The 16,730-nt window shown below is 33.4% G+C and overlaps 1 protein-coding gene across 1 annotated transcript in view; it reads right to left on the bottom strand.

The window, feature by feature from the left end:
- STARD13 (StAR related lipid transfer domain containing 13) overlaps window positions 1-16,730 on the bottom strand; it is a 683,440-nt gene that overhangs the window by 454,083 nt on the left and 212,627 nt on the right.

Here is a 16,730-nt window from a genome sequence, read left to right as displayed (position 1 = left end):
GATAGTTTACATGCTATTTCATTTGATCTTCTCAATAATGCTGTGAGGTGGATGGTACTACTACTATTCTTACTTTACTGATGCTAAGAGAAGTTAATGACCTGCCCAGCATCAGGTAGCTAATAATTGTCTGAGGTAGGATTTGAACTCGTTTTTTTGACTTCAAATCCAACATTCTGTAGGAAGTGGCACTCGAATATCAAAGAACATTAAGGCATGGTAAAGACACAGAGCCAGGAAATGAAATATGTAGAAGGAACATGGAGTGGTATAAATGTCAATGTGGATATTTCCTCCACCAATGAAGATCATAACTTATCTAGACATTGGAAAAAACTTTCCTTGAATTGCTCTGATAGTGATTAGAAACATTAGAACTTCAGGTCTTCTGGTGACAAACGCACAATCTATCATCCTCCTCTGATCCCTAATAATTGTGTAATCTTGTTTTCCTGATATTTAGTTTCCTCATATGTGAATGAGAGAGAAAAAGGCGAGGCAGTAAGCATTTACGTTGTGCCTGCTAGGTACCAGACACTGCATTAGTATTTCACAAATAGCACTCAATTTATTCAGCTCTAGAGCAACCAGGTTCACTTCAACCTATGGTGAGGAACTAGTAGAAAAATTTTGCTGGAAAGTCAAATATAGAATTGTTTTTATTCAAAGACAAATATTTATTAGTGAAGGGGGATATTTATTAAACAATCCTATGCTGTGTTAGGTCTATGATAAGTGACAGAGACACAAAGTTTAAAAATGAAAATGAACAAGTTTTCAAAATGCCTTTAAACCTTGGATACAATATGTACATAAATAAAAATGATTTGTGGTAATAACAATAATGGTTAGAGCTATAATTTACATAGTAGCTTAAAATTAGGAAAATCCTTTATATAGCAAGGTTATGTTAAGGGCAAAGAAGAGAATTTCATAAAGTATTCTGGTAATTTAAGAAAAGAGAGATCATTTTCATGTAGAGGAATCAGGAAAGACGTGGAGAAGATAATTCTTGAGCTGGACCTTGAAAAATGTAAGGTGTATCAAAATTCAAAAGCAATTAATTGCAATTCATTAACTTTATGAGGATCAATGTTTTATAGAATATTATTAGCAAAAACATTCAGAATGGAAGTAAAGAACAATACTGACTTTTAGTATCTTCTTATTTTTCTACAAAAGATTTATCTTAAAAATGGTAAGTAGGATGCTTTCAGAAAAACCTGGAAAGACTTACATGAACTGATGCAAAGTAACATAAGCAGAACCAGGAAAAATGTATGCACAGAAACAGAAACATAGGATGAAGAGCTGTGAATGACTTAATTCTCAGCAATACAATGATGGGCAATAATCCCTAAGGATTTATGATAAAAAATGTTATCTGCCTCCAGAGAAAGAATTGGTGTTGTCTCAATATAGGCTGAAGCAGACTATTTTTCACTTTATTTTTACCTTTTTTTTGTTTGGATCTTCTTGCATAAAATGACTGATATGGAAATGTTTTTACATGATTATATGTGTATTAGCTATATCAGATTGCTTACCATCTTAGTAAGAGGGGAAAAAGGGAATGTAGAATCTGGAATTCAAAATTCAAAAAAAAAACCTAAACAATGTTAAAAATTATATTTATATGTAATTGAGAAAAATAAAATATTCTTAAAAATATAAAGTTTTCACATTCCATTTTTAAAAGCAACTAAAAATAAATATAATAAACAAAAAATTAAAAATTAAGATGTTTGTTAAATGCATTGTAAGTGCAAGGTATTATAGATGATACAAAAGATAAATAAAATACTAATGTGTTTAAAAAAAAAAACTTAATGGGATCATCTCTAGTATAAGCATATAGCCAGGTACCCAAATTAAAATAAAATTAAAAAGTCACTGACCAAAAAATGTAAACCAAAGTCATGATCAGATTTTATAGTGTGCATCTATCTTTTAAATAATATATTCAAAATCTCTCTCAAAACTCTTTAAATTGATAATAGAAGCCATAGTACAGGTAAAGTTTTCTATTTTTAAAAATATATTATTTTTCCAATTACATGTAACATTTTAAAAATGTGAATGTTGTTAATATTAAATATGATATTCCAAAATCTCTGGGTTTTTAGTATGGAAACTGCTGAATCTTGTGTTATCCTGACTGTGGTCTAATAACATTTGAATTGTTTCTTTTTGGCTGCTTACAATATTTTCTTCTCAACAAATAATTCTGGAATTTGGCTACAATATTCCTTGGAGTTTTAATTTTATAATCTCTTTTAGAAGATAATGAATGGGTTCTTTCAATGACTATTTTACCCTCTGGTTCCAGAATATTAGTGTAATTTTCCTTGATATTTTCTTGAAATATGATATTTAGACTTTTTTTATTATGACTTTCAACTAGTATAATAATTCTCAAATGATTTCTCTTCAATCTACTTTCCAGGTCAGTTATTTTTCCAATGAGGTGATTCACGTATTCTTCTATTTTTTCATTTTTTGATTCTGTATTGTTTCTTGATGTCATAAAGTCATTAACTTCCATTTGCCCAATTCTAATTTTTAAGGAGTTATTTTCTACAGTGAGCTTTTTTTCTGTGAATTTTTATAGAACTTTTTCATTTGGCCAATTCTATATTTAAGGAATTATTCTCTTCATTGGATTTTTATGCCTCTTTCACAATTTGGCTTATTCTTTCTTATTTTGAATTTTCTTTTTTTAGATATATATGTACATTAACTTTTTTATACATTTCCATTAGAGTCATGTTGGGAGAGAAAAATGAGAACAAAAGGGGAAAAATCAGAAAAAAGAAAAAAACAGAAAAAGAAAAAAAATATGAAAACACTACTTTGATCTGTATCCTGTCTCCATAGTTCTCTCCCTAGCTGTGGATGGCATTTTCCATCTGGATCACTAAATTGTTGAAAAAAACTAAATCTTACATAGTTGATTATCACACAATTTTGCTATTGCTATTCCTTGTTCTGCTTGCTTCACTCAGCATCAGTTCATATAAGTTTTTCCAGGCTTTTTCTAGTATGAGCCTATTTACCATTTCTTATAGAACAATTATATTCCATTATATTCATATAACATAACTTATTCAGCTATTCCCTAATTGATGGGCATCCACTCATTTTCCAATTCTTTATCACCACAAATAGAGCTGCAACAAACATTTTCGCATATGTGGATCCTTTGCCTTTTTTAATGATCTCTTGGGGATATAGTCACAGTGCCACAAGACACAGTGGTGGTAATGCTGGATCTAAGGATATGCACAGGTTTATAGACCCTTGGGCATAGTTCCAAATTGTTACTCAGAATGGTTTGCTCAGTTAACAACTCCATTAACAATGCATAAGTGTTCTAGTTTTCCCATATCCCCTCCAACATTTATCATTATTTTTTCCTGTCATCCTAGACAATCTGAGAGGTGTAAGGTGGTACCCTAGAATTGTTTTAATTTGCATTTCTCTAATCAATAGTGATTTAGAGCATTTTTTTCATATGACAAAAGCAATTTTTTTTTCCCCTGAAGCAGTTGGGATTAAGTGACTTTATCCAGAATCACACAGCTAGGAAGTATTAAGTGTCTGAGGCCAAATTTGAAATCAGGTACTCCTGACTTCAGGGCTGATACTTTATCCAATGCACAACCTACATGCCCCCAAACCAAACGGTTTTGATGACTGATGCTTTGTAATAGTTTTAGGTTTGGTACTGCTAAGCCACCTTCTTTTACATTTTTTCATTAATCCCTTTAATATTTTTGACCTTTTCTTTTTCCTGATGAATTTTCTTATAATATCAATATCAATTTAGAGCATTTTTAATATGACTTTAATTTCTTTATCTGAAAACTATCTGTTCATATCCTTTCACTCATTTGTCATTTGAATAATGATTTGCATTTTTTTGATACTTGTTGTGGTATTTATGTATATCTCTTATTTCCTATCCTAGCTAACTCTTCTACTTTAATTCTTCTTGCCTTACTATTATTTCACCTCTACCGACCATGAATCTCTTCCTTATCTTCTCCCCTAACTCCTTCCTCCTTTCTTCATCCTTTTCCCATTAATCTGCACAACCTCTCTTACTAGCATAATTCTACATATCCTTCTATAGTCTACCTTAACCTTTATTCTTTGTCCATTATGTACACATCTTATCCCACTGCCATAAATCTACAAATTCTTCTATATTCCACCTTATCCTATTTCCTCCCCCCTTGTTTCTTTATAGATTTTGTAGGATGCTATACCCTTCATGGTATATATACAGTGTTTCCTATTTAATCCATTCTTGATATGAGTAAGTTTTAAGAACTATGAACCCTCTTTCTCCATATAAAGCCTCTGTGAATGATTTGTATTTTTATAAATTTGAGTCAGTTCTCTATATATTTTAGAAATGAGGCCTTTATCAGAAACATTGTAAAATGTTTCTCAGCTTTGTTTCCTTTCAAATTTTGGCTGCATTTGTTTTGTTTGTGCAAAAACTTTTAAAATTTAATCAAAAATATCCATTTTGCATTTTATAATGTTTTTCAGTTCTTCTTTGGTCACAAATTCCTTTTTTCTCCAAAGGTCTGACAGGTATACTATCTCTTGCTCTCCTAATTTGCTTATAATATCACCCTTTACACCTAAATCATGTACACATTTTGACCTTATCTTGGTATAGAGTATGAGATGTTGCTCTATTCTTAATTTCTGACGTACTGTTTTCTAATGTTCCCATCATTTTTCTCAAATACTGAGTTCTTATCCAAGAAGTTGGAATCTTTGGCTTTATCAAAAAGTAGATTACAATATTCATTGATTATTATGTCTTGTACCTAACCTATTCTATTGATTGAGTACTCTATTTCTTAGCCAATCCAAATGGTTTTGGTGACTGATGTTTTGTAATACAAGTTTAAGTCTGGTACTGCTAAGTCACCTTCTTTTGAATTTTTTTTTTCATTAATTCCCTTGATGTTCTTGACCTTTATATTTTCTTTATGAATTTTTTATAAAAAATTCATTTTTATGAATTTATGAATTATTTATAAAATATTTTTTGGCAGTTTGATTGGTATGGAACTAAATAAGTGGACAAATTTAAGTAGATTTGTCATTTTTATTATATTAATTCAGCCTACCCAGAAGCAATTGATATTTTTTCCAATTGTTTCAATCTAACTTTATTTGTATGAAAAATGGTTTCTAATTGGGTCTGTGTAGTTCCTGGATTTGTCATGGCAGATAAAGTCCCAAATATTTTATGCTATGTACAGCTATTTTAAATGGGATTTCTGTTTCTATCTCTTGCAGTTGGGCTTGGTTGGTAACATATAGAAATTCCAATGATTTATGTGTTTTTATTTTATATCCTAAAGTTGTTAATTGTTTCAAGTAGTGTTTTAGTTTACTCTTTAGGATTTTTCTAAGTATACAATCATATCATCTGCCAAGAGTTTTATTTTCTCATTTTCTACTCTAATTTCTTTTTTCTTCTTTTATAGCTAAACCCAATATTTCTTGTACAATATTAAATAATAGTGCTGATAATACCATCTTTGTTTCATCCCTGATATGTAAAGGACTAGAACTGGAGCAAATGCACTTGGATAATGGAGCAAGTGAGACTAATTGCCAATTGAGCAATTCTCTAATAACATGTTTGAAGGATGACCCTCCCCAACTATTCTGTGCTGGCTTGATTGGTGGGACAAAGAAGGGGAAGTGACTTGTGTGGGTGGAGTAGGAGGAGGAAATTGAGGCATTCTCCTGGCAGTGGAGAGAGAGGAAGGTGGTGTGGAGATAACTAGATCTAATCCCCTGATAGTGACCCCAAAAGACCAGGAATAAAGATTTTTGGTGATTCTGACTCCGATTGATTTCTGGGAAGACAGAGTTCCAGCATTTGGCGTCCAATGTGGGCCAGGCACCCTACCTCCACTGAAGTCCTCTGGTGACCAGGAGATTAGGTGATATTCCACAAACTCAGATATGGAAAATAGGGTTGGCTTTACAAGGCGTGAATGTCTCTGTGAATCTTTCCAACCCATTACATATGGATTTGTCTTTTGGGAAATGGCTTGAAGTATTTAAAAACAAGAATTCTACCTGTCATAACAATTATGGAGGATATAGTACCCTTTGCTGTAAATTTAAGGGACAGGTTTTTACGCTAGATAATACAGCATTCATGCTTTGCAGGTCCCCAAAAATCACTCGACCGGATGATGAATATATGATTCAATGTGATAATCCTCTAATTACTAATAAACTTAGTAGTGAACATGTAGGTTATGCTGTTTTTCTGCTTAGGGTTCTCCCTTATACAATCCACCCAGTTAAAGCTGAGGATTATGCTACCTCAGTCTCCAATGAGTTAATAAAGAAGATAATAAGGAGAAAGAGAGAAGTAGGACTGGCAGCCGTATTGTCAGTGGTGAATTTGGCCCTTAATATTATAGAAGAAATACAGATACATAATATACAAAATCAGTTGAGTTTTGTAGCTTCCTCATTACAAAGGTTTATGATTGAAAATGGACAAGCATGGAGACATCAAGAACAAATAGATAGTGCCCTTTTGGCTAGAATAGCTCAAACAACTGAAGTTTTACAAGTGGTAGTACATCAACAAGCATTGATGCTCCGGTATATGAGAATGCAATGTTATTATAAGTATTACCCTGTATGTGTTACTCCTGTGCCTTTTAATTCTACACTATATACATGTTTAGAAGAAATTTTGAAAAATGCTACTTATGCCACAAATGCCACTAGTGAATTAAGAGCCCTGGATCTTATCATCTCTGCTATGCAGAATGCCTCCACAGCTTTTGCCAAAGAATGGGAAGAAAAAAACTTTTAAAGGGCTTGTTTCCTGGTTGGAGGATATAAAGTTAACAGATATATTTCATTGGCTTGTGTTTGCCATGATTGGAGCCGTATTATTAATGCTCCTGTTTTGCTTTCTACCTTGCATACTATCTATAATCCTCAGAGCCATTTGCAATGTCCTCGAAGCCATAAAAGCAGAGGTTCGCTATCCATTAAACAAAAAGGGGGAGTTGTGAGGGGCTCTGGCCCTGTAATGAGGGGCTCTGGACCTAGGCCTCCTGGGGGAAAGTTGAGACGCCTTTGTGTCAGGACCCACCTGAACCTGGATCTGCCACAGTGGCAATGCTGACGCGGCAGGGTCTGGGCAGGTGCAGGGGAGGCACAGTAAGGACTGGCTCCACTTTCGGGGAGGAACTAGGGAGGAGCCTCAGAAGAACCCCCAAGCATTATAAAAGAGCCAACGCAGAAGGGCTCGAGGAGACACTGCTGGCTTATAGCTTCAATAAACATCATTGTGCTCTATCCACCTTGGCTCTCTGTCTAGTGATTCCCTCCTCCCGTCTCAACGAGGAGGGCCGGAGACGTCCGAAGCCCCATCGGGTCGGGGAAGCTGGAAGAGGCAGTCTCTGTTGAGGTTCCCTGTGACCGGTCCTAGCCCCTAACACTTCCTTATCCCTCTTAATTAGATCTATTTTTGCTTTTGCTTAGTCTGAATCAGAATAGTTATGCTTGCTTTTTTTTGCTTCAGATGAAACATAAAATATTGTGCTTTCTGGCTTTTACTTTTGCTGTTTGTATATATCTCTGTTTTAAATGTGTTTCTTGTAAACAACATATTGTAAGATTCTAGTTTTTAATTCATTTTGTTATCTGCTTCTGTTTTATAGGAGAATTCATCCCATTTACATTCATAATTAGTTTAAAGAGAAATGAAAACCAGCTACATATTTCCCTCCATCTGCTTTTCTCCCCTGTATATAGTTTTTTCTTTCTTTCCACTCTGTCTCTTAGTAATGTTTTGTTTATGACCAACCCCTCCTTTATTTGCCCCTCCTTCTGTCACCCTTCTTCCCTTCTCTTATCCATTTCTCTTTATGTATCTACCCTCCCTTCCTTTGCTTTCCCCTTTCTCCTCCTACTTCCTTATAGGGTAAAATAAATTTTATCCCATCCTTTTGTTGATTCTGTTACTCCAGAATTTGTCTTAAAGCATCATTTTAAAATTTAGAGGAGAATTTGGGAAAACTCAGGCAAGTTCCTGCCTTTATTCTGCCATCTTGGTTCTGCCCTCAGTTTGGCTCCAAATAGCACCATGTATCTCTTTCTAAGTCAAAAGAAAGCTTATAGGGAGCTTAACTGTGTAATCATACTGGAAGTGAAGGGTCACAAAATATACAGCACAAAGAAAATTCTACATTTTTTAAAGGGTCAGCACAAGATTTATTATCTAGTCATACTGTCAGCTGTTATTTTATGTTTAACCTCTAGTGGTGCTGTGACTCATCACCCTGATCACAATCAAGAAAGCTCTAAAATCAGGGATTTACTACTTAATCTGTGTAGTAAAAAAAACAACTACTCTGCTAGACAGAACTACTATTCTTGTCAGAAAGTCAACAATATTCCATCCTTCAGCTCAGTCTCATCAGGAAGAGAGGATAACAACTTCTTTATTGCAGTATGGATTACTACAGATTTATCCAATCAGAAGTTATCTCATATACCCCTACCTCTGGCAAACCCTGCCCCTTCCCTGAACCTGAAATGTTTCCTGAATCCTATCCCATGAGCTGTCTAAAATTCAAAGGCTAAGTGATTTGCCTATGGACACAACTCATTTCAGAGGCAAAATTCAAATCTGAAGCTTTCTGATTTGAAGTCCAACATTATAAGTCAATAGTTACATGCCAAGTCCCATCCATACTGCCTCTTTTTCTTATTATCTCTATTATCTGTTGCATGGGGCAAATGTGACTGGAATTGAAGTAGATTATATTTTCGTTCAGTAGCATCATTCTGTCTTCAGAGGAAGTCTAGCTTTACCTGCATATCTAGTTCCTTGGTTTTTCAGGGCCCCTAGCTTTGATATTGCATTTAAAATAGTTGTCTAAGTAGAGCTTTTATGGTGCCTCGTATATTAAGATAGAAATAGAGATTGTTTACTAAACATTTCATTTAGCTAAGAGTTAATTCATAATTCCTCACGTAGTCTCCCTCAAGCTTGTAAAGAATAATATGTACTTATTTAACATGTATTGGTCAACCTGCCATCTGGGGTGGGAGAAAGGAGGGGAAAAATTAGAACAAAAGGTTTGGCAATTGTCAATGTTATAAAATTACCCATGCATATATCTGGTAAATAAAAACTATTAAAATAAAAAAAAATAAAAAAAAAAGGGAGGTACAAAGCTGGGAAACAATCTTTACAGCCAGTATTTCCAATAAAGGTCTCATCTCTAAAATTTAAAAAAAAATAGAAGAAGAAGAAGAAGAATATGTACTATATATATATATATATATATATATATATATATATATATATATATATATATATATATATGTACATGGAATAATATTGAACTTTTATGAAGAACCATATTATGTGTGTATGTGTGTGTGAAATTTAGTCAACAGACATTTATTAAGCACTTAGTATATGTTAGACACTGTGCCAAGTACTGGGAATACAATTACAAGCAGGAAGATACTCTTTGTCCTCAAGGAGCTTATACAATAATGGAGGGAACAACACATTAAAAGAAGTAAAGAAGGCAGGAGGTGGCAGAGAGAATAAACTGTTTCCAAAAAGTCCAGAGAGTTACCAAGGAGCCTAGAGAGAAATGAAACATGATTGACCTGGGCTCTTTCCTTAAAATGGAGGTTCTAGGAATCATTGTAGTTTCTTGAGGGTAGGCATTACCTTTTTTTTTTTTTTTTTTTTTTAATGTTCCCATTGTTTAACACAGTGTCTGGTACGTAACAGAAGCTTAATAGATATTTATTGATTCATTAAATTAAAGGAAAGGACAAAGGGGCAAAGTGGTGATGATTTTTTAAAAATTATTTTCTCACCATTTTCTTTTCTTAATATATTTCTTATATTTCTATATTCCCTAGTGAGCCATTCTTGTTAATAAATAATTTTAAAAGAAAGATAACAAAAGCAGTTTGGCAAAACCAATCTATAGATCATATGAATCTGATAGGGTATGTAGTATTCCACCCCTTTTTTTAATCCTTCTCAAAACCAATTTCTTGATTATTATAATCATATAGTATTCAATTTCACTTTTGTGGTTTTTTCCATTTACTCTGTCATAGCTATCTATGAAGACACAGAGATATATACACATAAATATAAATATAAATAGCTAGATAGATTTGTTTTTCTCATGTAGCTTCATGCTGTTCATATAAGTTTATATAAAATTTCCATGTTCTACTAATTATTCATATTTTCTTATGGCATCATAGTTTGTTTAGCTATTCCCAAGAGATAGGAACCTACTTTGTTTTAGTTCTTGTTTACCAATAAAAGAGATGCTATGACTATAGACTTTTCTATCTTTGAATTTCTTAAGTCATAAGCCTGGCAAGTCAATCACTTTTTGAAAAGCAGAATTATAAACTGCTTTCTGGAATTATTTTATCAACTGACATCTCCTCTAACATGACATCAATCATTCTGAAGATTCTCCTATGCTGATTATTTCTACTTTTTGTTATCTTTACCAATTGGCTAAGTGTAAGATAAATGCTAAGAATTATTTTGACTTACATTCTTTTCCTCATTAGTGATTTGGATCAGTTTTTCATATGGTTGTTAACAGCTTGCAATTCTTACTTTGGGATTCCTTTATTGATATCTTCTGATCCTTTATTGCTAAATGGTACTGCCATATATTATGAGGTTTCATTAAGTTTTGTCAATTTTAAAAATCTGTAAGCAAATTTATATTATTGAATGATAGAGTACCAATTAATTAAATTTTTAAAGGGACTCTTGAAGGACCCACATCTACAAAAATATTTATAATAGCTCTTTTTGTTTTGACAAAGAACTGGAAATTGTAGGGACACCTATCAATTGGGGAATGTCTGAACAAGTTGTCTATGAATATAATGTAGTCCTATTGTGCTAAAAGAAATAATGAACTGGTGAATTTCAAAATCCTGGGAAAACTTATACAAATTGGTGCTGAATGACATAAGAACCAGGAAAATAATGTCCACCATAACAGCAACATTTTGAAATGATCAACAAAGATAGACCTAACTATATTTAGCAATATAGTAATCTAAGACAATTCCAAAAGACTTGTGATAAAAAAATGTCATCCACATTCAGAGAAAGAACTGTGGAATCTAAAAGCAGATGGAAGTATACATTTGCTTTTTATCTTTTTTTTTCTTGTGTTTTTTCTTGTTTTCATGCTTTTTTCACAAAATGACTAATATGAAAATGTTTAACATGATTTAACACATATAGCCTATATTGGATTGCTTGCTGTCTTGGGGAAGGGAACAGAAAGGAAGTGAGGGAGAAAATTTTGGAATTTCTTTCCAAAGAAAGGGTTTTTTTTTTTTCAAAATCTTACAAAAATGGGTGTTGAAAATTATCTTTACATGTAATGAGAAAATTATAATATAATATAGTAAAAGAAACTTTTGGATTACCTTAACCTAAAGGGGTAACCATAATGATAATGATTTCTGACACACTGGAAAATCCTCCAATGAGTGAGCTGTACTGGGTAAGGAAGATCTGTCAGCATTACAATGAGTTGCTAATTGCCCTTCTTCCCAAGTAGGGCTTATCTGTCTATTTTATTATTAGCTTGAGTCAACTAAGGTACATAATAATGTATTAAATTAAAAAGCAAAAAATTTTTTTTCTAGAATTAAGCAATAACTTGGCATATGAGATTCTATTTCTTCTTGTGCTTAATTCTATCCCTGTCAGAAAAGAGTTTGCGTTTAGAATTATTTGTGTAAGAAGAAGACTATCATTAATGGCTACAAAATAAGCCCTGAGCATCACAGAAAGATCAATAAATTAGTTGAGAAATGAAAAAAAGAATCCTATGTGAAAATGGCCTCATTTAATAAAGATGACATTGTAGAGCTGATGTTAGGAAAAAATGTTTTATTAAAGAATTTTTTTCTTTTATCAAATTTCACAGCCTTAAGATATTTATATATCTATATCTATATCTATCAATCTATCTATCTATATATATATATCTATATATACTTATATATAGATATATATATATATACCTTTTCTATTGCTTTTTTTCTGTCAGTGAATTTAATGAAATGAATTTGCTTTCTTCTTCTTGAACTGATGGAGTAGTTGGTCAATAAGTATTTATTAATCACTTACTAGGCACCAAGTATTATGATAACCACAAAAAATACAAAACCAAACAAAAAAAAGCAAGAAGTGTCCCTGTTCTCAAGGGCTCATAGTCTAATGGGGGAAACAAAATGTAAATAACTAGGAATATATAAGATATATATGAGAGAGAGAAAGAGAGAGAGAAAGAGAGAGAGAGAGAGAGAGAGAGAGAGAGTAGATAGAAGGCAACCACAGAAAGGAAATACTAATAGCAGGGGAAACAATAAAAGGACTGATGCAGAAGTGAGATTTAATCTGAATCTTGAAGGAAATTGGGGAATCTAAGGAGGAGTATGGCAGAACATTCTAGAAACAAAGAATTTCTAAAAGAAATTTGGTGGTATAGGATTGTCGGGCGAGAAACTAGAGTTAGACACATAGATCTGGAAATCAACCACATAAAGAAGTTAACTGAATTCATCAAAGTTGATGGGATTAAACTAGAGATTAAAGAGAAGAGGACTCAAGACAAAGGCTTAAAAAACATCCCCATAAATTGATATAAATAAAGAACCTGGCAAAGAATATCACAGAATGGGCAAATGATAAGAGGAGAATCAGGAGAAAGCAGTTTCATGAAAGCCCAGAGAGAAAAGAGAATCCAGAAGGTGCGTGGCTGTGTCAAATGCCACAAAAAAAAAAAAAAAAAAAAAAGTCAAGAAAAGTCAAGAAGAATCAGGATTGAGAAAAGGCCATTAATTTGGCAATTGAGAGATCAATGGTGGTGCTGTAAAAATCTTTTAAAATAACTTTTTTTTAAAACTCAATTTTTCAATAAACAAAAGTCTATTTTTGTCTCCTTTGAAACCTCCTCTTCCCACTGAAAAGTAAAGGGAAAAAACCCCTTTGTAACAAATATGCATACTCAAGCAAAATAACTTTTTGCATTGGCCATGTCTCAAAAATATATGTCTCAATCTGCACCCTGAGGCCAACACCTCCCCATCAGGAAATAGGTAGCATGTTTCATGGAGATGGCTTTCTTAAAAGATCTAACCAAAAAGGGAGGGAAATTATGGAAAGAAAGCTAGTATTGATAGTAGTAGAAGCAAATGAAGATTTTTTTAAAAGTCATAGGACTGTTTGTAAGCAGCAAGGGAAAAGCCAGTAGATAGGGAGAGATTGAAGAAACAAAGTAGAAATATAGTGGAGGAAATCTGTTGAAGGATACAAGGGGGGTTGAGATTGGTCTCAACAAAGAAAAGAACTACCTTTTTTCCAAGACAAGAGTGAAGGAGGAGATAGTTGAGAGATCATGTATGAGGTAAGATAAGGGGAAGCTCTAGTTGAAAGCTCTCAATTCTTTTTCCTAAAAAAAGATCCTCAGCTGAGAGGGTGGGAGACTTGAGAGCTGAAGAGGTGTCAAATAGGTGTCAAATATAAAGAGTGGGATAGTAAATTAACTAGGGAAGACAGCTTTGCTGCAGTAAGGACCTAGTTGAAATTGGCTGGCATAAAATATGCAATGGACCCTGTCAGCAAATTTTCAAGATTTCTTCCAGTTCTGTTCAGCATCAAGTAAATAGGACTAAAGGAGAAGGATGGAGAAAATGATCTGTGACTGAGATTTGTCAAGGAGTGATCCATTGTAAGACAAGAGTGCAAGAAATTTTAAAGTTAAAAATAGTATAGAATTGAATTGGTGTTACAATATGGGAGAAAAATATAGGTAGTACAAGGTGAAGACCTGAAGAAAAACTGGAAGATACAGGGATTTGAAGACATGATGAAGATGTAAAACAGTGCTGGGGATTTGAAAGTAAAGAGATAAAGGATTATATTGATAGAGAAATTGTTGAGATCATGAACATGGAAGTCAAAGATTGATGGTAAAATCAAGTGTATGAATATCTCTGTGTGCATGTGAGATAAAATAGAGGAACAGGTCATAGAAATTGAGTAGATTGACAATATAGATAGGAAGAGTATTTATGGGAGCACAGTATTTACTTAGTGTGAGGGAAGGAGCTAAAAGGGAGAGAAAGATTGAGCCAGCACTGAACTCATTGAGGAAAAAAGGAAAATGCCTTTAGCAATCAATATATAATGATCATTGGGATCTTGACTTTGTGAAAAATTTGGATATTGTGAACATCAAAGGAAGAGAGATTGTTGAGTGATGGTGACAGAAATAGAGAGATTGGGAATGGAAATGGACAGCAGGGAATATTCCATCTCTCCCACTGTGACTAATAAGTCATGAACATGAATATTGGATTTTGAGAGTAGTGTCATAAGTATGGAGTTAAGACTCCTCAAGTCAATTTAATTCAGCAAGTATGGGAGTTACAAAGAAAGGGGGGAAATCCCAGCTATCTTAATGTGCACATATAAGAACAGCTATCAACAAACAAAAATTGTCTAAAATAAAGTGGATATAATCCCAGAGAAAAGGACAATGATTAAGGAGGATTAAGAAAGCCTTCTTAAAGAAGATAAGGTAAAAATGGTTCTTGATTTAAGTATAAAGAATGATATTATAGATAAATTAGAAGAGCATAGGATAGTTTACCCCTCAGACCTGTGGAGGAGGAAGGAATTTGTGACCAAAGAAGAACCACAGATCATTATTGATCACAAAATAGATAATTTTGATTATATTAAGTTAAAAAGTTTATGTACAAATAAAACTAATGCAGACAAGATTAGAAGGGAAGCAATAAACTGTGAAAACATTTTTACAGTCAAAGCTTCTGATAAAGGCCTCATTTCCAAAATATATAGAAAATTGACTCAAATTTATAAGAAATCAAGCCATTCTCCAATTGATAAATGGTCAAAGGATATGACAAACAATTTTCAGATGAAGAAATTGAAACTATTTCTAGTCATATGAAAAAGTGCTCCAAATCACTATTGATCAGAGAAATGCAAATTAAGACAACTCTGAAATACCACTACACACTTCTCAAATTGCCTAAGATGACAGGAAAAGATAATGCTGAATGTTGGAGGGGATGTGGGAAAATTGGGACACTGATACATTGTTGGTAGGATTGTGAATGAATCCAACCATTGTAGAGAACAATTTGGAACTATACTCAAAAAGTTATCAAACTGTACATACCCTTTTACCCAGCAGTGTTACTACCAGGTTAATATCCCATCCCAAAGAGATCTTAAAGGAGGGAAAAGGACCCACATATGCAAAAATGTTTGCAGCAGCCCTCTCTGTAATGGCTAGAAACTGGAAACTGAGTGGATGCCCCTCAATTGGAGAATGGCTGAATAAGTTATGTTATATGAATTTATGGAATATTATTGTTCTGTAAGAAATGACTAACAGGATGATTTCAGAGAGGCCTGGAGAGACTTACATGAACTGATGCTGAGTGAAACAATCAGAATTAGGAGATCAATGTACATGGCAACAAGACTATATGATGATCAAGTCTGATGGATGTGGCTCTCTTCAACAATGAAATAATTCAGACCAGTTCCAATTGTTCACCAATGAAGAAAGCCATCTACACCCAGGGAGAGGACTGTGGGAACTGAGTGTGGACTACAACATAGCATTTTCATTCTTTCTGTTGTTGTTTGCTTGCATTTTTATTTTCCTTCTCGGGTTTTTTTTTTTTTTTTTTTTCTTTCTAGATCTAATTTTTCTTGTGCAGCAAGATAACTATATGGAAATGTATATATATATATATATATATTGTATTTAACATATATTTTAACATGTATTGGAATACCTGCCATCTAGGGGAGGAGCAGAGGGAAGAAGGGGAAAATTTGGAACATAAGGTTTTGCAAGGGAGAGTATTGGAAAATTACCCATGCATATGTTTTGTAAATAAAAAGCTATAATTAAAAAAAAATTATCATCTCTAAAAAAAAAAAAAAAAAAGACTGGAAATGTAGTGTTGTGCCAGTTTCCTTTGATTGTTCTATCTCAGTTTCCCTGAATTGTTCTGTCTCAGTCCCCCTGTTTGCAACCCTGCCTCCTCCTGACCATTAGGACTGATATAACTTAAGGCTGGCTATTCTAAGATCATAAACTATAAACATTTAATCTCAGGTAAGGGGGAGATCTTCTATTTCAGACATCCTGGCTCCTGGCCTTCCCAATTTATCAGAATGTCCAGTGCTCACTCTACCTCTCCCCCCCCCCCCCATTCTGCCTTTGTTCTCCTTTATCACTAAAGTCCTATAAAGAATCTCTGGAATCTCACATTCACATTTGAGATGCAAGTCTGATCTAGTCAATTGATTAAACTCTCCAATAAAATAAAATATTGAAAACTCTCTAATCTCTATTTGCCTCAGTTTCTCTGGCATTACCGTAGAAAGGTTTGAGAATGTATCAAAAGATGAAAAAAAGAATTTAAGATGAAAGAAAGTTTATTAATTGTGGAACTAGAATTCTATAGGGCTCAGAGAAAGGGACATATCTGAAGTAAAATATTGGTGGGGATAAAGATTGAGGTAGATGACTATAAGGAAATGGGGTATTGAAGAATGGAATTTGTATATTGGTTTA

This window comes from Sminthopsis crassicaudata, chromosome 3 (genome assembly GCF_048593235.1).
Source record: "Sminthopsis crassicaudata isolate SCR6 chromosome 3, ASM4859323v1, whole genome shotgun sequence".
Taxonomy (NCBI): domain Eukaryota; kingdom Metazoa; phylum Chordata; class Mammalia; order Dasyuromorphia; family Dasyuridae; genus Sminthopsis; species Sminthopsis crassicaudata.
The sequence above is the reverse complement of the archived record's forward strand: the minus strand, read 5'-3'. Positions and strand labels throughout refer to the sequence as shown.